This window comes from Chiroxiphia lanceolata, chromosome 10 (assembly GCF_009829145.1).
Source record: "Chiroxiphia lanceolata isolate bChiLan1 chromosome 10, bChiLan1.pri, whole genome shotgun sequence".
Lineage (NCBI taxonomy): Eukaryota > Metazoa > Chordata > Aves > Passeriformes > Pipridae > Chiroxiphia > Chiroxiphia lanceolata.
The window spans coordinates 8,563,870-8,567,828 of record NC_045646.1 but is presented as its reverse complement, the minus strand read 5'-3'; positions in this window follow the sequence as shown (position 1 = coordinate 8,567,828).

Below are 3,959 nucleotides of genomic sequence, written 5' to 3'. Positions count from 1 at the left end.
GAGTGTGCATTGCTGTGGAATTAATTTATCTTTTGAGTGCTGTTTCACTTGAACTGTTTAAAATACAAGCACAAGGTAACAAACAGGGAGCATCCTATGAGCTCTGGTCACAAACCACAGACACAGTTACGCTTATATCCTAACCAAAACTTTGATGATTATTTCTTCTGTGGCTTGGGCAGCTCCTTTGACATTTCTATAATTGTTTTATCAGTATTATTAAAAAAAAAGGCTTTGAAAATATTACATGATTTTCTATTAATCTTCTCACAGCTTCCAGAGAAGCTGAATTCACTGTTTCTTTATACAACCAGATCTCTTCTTTCCTATTGATCCAAAACACAGACCACAACTCACAGCAAAATGAGATGGATGCTTGTTACTTCATGTTTAAACTGTTTTCACAGATAATAATCTTACGAATTATGGTAAGAGTCTTTTAAGGAGAATGCATCCTTTCAGCATGCAGTTATGGAAACTGGAGTAAATAAATAGCTTGGAAAATACCATACATAAACTTGAGAACTCAGCAGCCACTATCATGGTAAAAGGAATTTCCCAAAGGAGGCAGGCTGGACAAGATCATCCTTAAAGGTCTTTTCCAACCCAAACCAGTCTAAGATTCTTTGTGACTTTGCTGTGATTTTGCTGATTGTCATATCAACAAGCAGCTTAAAATATCATAACTGCATGAGGTAAACTTCTCAATAAAAGGGGACACTCAAAAATTTTTCAGCTTCATCTTTAAAGATTTTTCAGAGGAACTTCAAACCAAATCTTTCTAAATATACATTTGGTGAGCAACTGCAGCCAGAGCCTGTTTGGGGTGCAGGTTCCTGTAATGCCTCTAAGGCTGTTGTTGGGGGGTCACATCCTAGAGCTGGGCTGGCTGGGAGAGAGAAGGGTGGACGAGGACAATGCCTTGTCAGTGGTGAGCAAGGTAAGGCTCTGAAATGGCTGAGTGAGTCTCACATGTCGTGCTCTTCATGGCTAAAGAAGCAAAGGTTGTAGATGGACTGCAGGAAAGCAGAAGATGTGGTAAAGATGGGGGAGAAAACCCCATCTCTCTGCTGCTGGCAGCTGATGGAGGAACTCGGCTGTTGGAGAAGAGCCAGTGAGGGCAGCAAAGGGACCGTAACTTCCTTCAGTGATAAAGTATCAGAATTATGTTTCACTGGTCATTTCTGATGTCAGTGCACATCCCCCCATGATAGACAACTTATGGCTACAGATCACAGGTTGAAAACTTCACAAGCCCCTTGATTTGTCCCTCAGCAGAAAAGCAGGGCTGCCTGGGGAGCAGGGGCAGTTTGCTCTGCTCTCTGGTACTTGTTCGGTCTGGTACAATAATAAATTTGGTGTCAGGCTTACAACTATTTAGTGAATGAGGCTCCTCTCTTATTCGTGTCAGTTTTAGAAGCTGAGCACTGATGTGTGTGAAGTAGACCCTCAAGGGCTGCTAGATGTCTCAAAATTCTTTTTCTTGGCAAAGTTTAGTGGTAGATGAAAGAAGAGTCAACCATTTTTACTTTGAAGGCAAAAAGCCTCCATCCTGTGTCCAAGAAGCACAAAGGTTTGGAATTCATTGAAGAAACCTTTACATCAGAGTGTCTAGAAGAAAATATAAAGAGTATTTATTTAAGCATCAGTTTGAGCAACATAACAAGAGTGAGGAGAGAAAGATTTCTAAGGAGTTAACCCTTCACGACCAAGGTGACAAGACACTTGCAGACTACACTTTCCTTCCCACAACCATCAGAATCGCACGCTAACAAGGCAGGGGCATGTGGATCTAAAGTTATCAGCCACAGCAACATAAAACTCCTGGGCTTTCATGGGCATCTGGGCTTTCCCAGTCAGCCACAAAATGTCACAAAACCTACACTTCTCTTTTTCTGCAAGTGTTATTGCCTATGAAGTTGGTAGATCCCAAGTACTTTATTAAATTATAATCTAATTGGCTCAGTTTCTTACTTACCTTTTTCTTCACAATTTTAAAAAAGAGTAGGTTGCATTTCCAACATGCAAAACCAAAATAAATGGCTGTTGGGAAAAAGGAAAGTGTTCAATCTGAGGCAAAATGTCTGTGTTTTGAATCTCAGGTTTGCTGGGGCTTTCCTATACCACAAAAATTTTTGAAGATTATGCATCATGAGTCCAGCCAAAGTTTAACCTCATTTATTTTGCTATGGAATGACATTTTTTTTCGTCTGCTCAAGGAAAATGATTTCATATTTCAAATTATGGTTTACACAATCTGCTCATGGGAGAAAATGATAATGAGAAAACTACTCATATTAGTAATCAAAGCAGCTTTCAAAATATGCCAAACTTCCACAATAAAATTTAAAACGTTGCCCATTCAACCTACATGCATCACTAAGCTCATCGCAGTGCTTCTGTCTGTGTATGTGCACGTTAAACATATTACTGGTGTCAGTGAGAAAATTATTATTTTTTCATTTCAGTGTTATTGCACTGCACTTTCAAACATTTGCATGTACAATCTGGTGATTCCACTAGACTTTGCAAGCCCTAAAAGCCATGCTTGCAGAATGCCTTCCACGAGCAGATTTGCAACATAAACGAGTTTGTAATTTCCATTAGTTCTGTTAAAAGCATCAACTCCTCCAACATCTCTGATTTAGGTATGATAAAATATCTATAGCTCTTCCCAATATTCAATAGTTAAACTACATAAAATGCTGCCATCTTGTGTTTAGAGATAAATTAAACATGCAACTTTAAAAATCTGGGTTTCAAAAGACTGTAGGATTTACAGTGTCAGCACATTATGTGAAAAAGATTGAAGTGAATGAATTATGGAAAAGTGGAAGCATCACTTAATAATTTCACTTTTAAAATCTTATCCTTAGAGCAAGTGCTGAGCCCACCACTCCTTGCAGTCAGGGCCAAAGGACTGTACAATTTCCCCAAGCTGATTTGGTGTCTGTTTAACCTACTCGAACCACCCAGTCCCTGGTGCGAGGGGTCACCATGGAAAATTAAAAATAGCAATAGTGGAATAAGCAGAGATTGCTTGCATACATAGAATGCTTCTTATGTAAAAAACTTTGTTAATGCTTCAGAGTAGGAGAACACATAAGACATGTTAAACGCTGCTGCTATTGCAATTAATAGCTTGTGTATTCCTTTGGTGAAAAAGCATGGCTGGTTCACCAATGGTAAACAACAACTAGAAATACTTATTTTGACTGTGCTGGGGCGGGCAAGGCCCTGCAGTGGGGTGAGCTGGGTCTTAAACTAACAGATTTTGGGAAGAAATTCTTCCCTGTGAGGGTGGTGAGGCACTGGCCCAGGTTGCCAAGGGAAGCTGTGGATGCCCCACCCCTGGAAGTGTCCACGGCCAGGCTGGATGGGGCTCTCAGCAACCTGGGATAGTGGAAGGTGTTCCTGCCCATGGCAGGGGGTTGGAACTGCATAATCTTTGATGTCCCTTCCCACTCAAATCTATGAGCTGCAAAGCTCCGATGCCTGAGGGAGCAGAACGGACCCAGCCGGCTTTGTGTCCATGAGCAGGCAGAACGTGCTGATCCCACCGCTCCGTGACCTGCTTCATCCACACGGCGCAGTTCTGATCCAGGGATGTGGACCTGAGCACAGGGACCCTGTGGTACCCTCGGATACCCGTGCCCTTCCCAACAACCCTCACGTTCACGTGTCGCTATTCCATCACAACCCCGGATGTCATTCCCTACGGAGCGCGCTCAGCCCAGAGCCCGCGCACCCAGAAACTCGGCAATTATAGGAAATTTATGTTGTCTGCTGTTTGAGCGCCCCCTTTCTCGGCGTCATCCAACCGCGCCACTTCCCCGCTGTCCCGGAGGGGGCACCGGGCGCGCTGGGGTCCCCTCCCCGTGACGAGCTCCGTTGCCCCTCAGGGCTCTCCCCGGTCCCCGCCCGCCGCGACCCGCCCCCGCCGCGCAGCCACTGCGGGC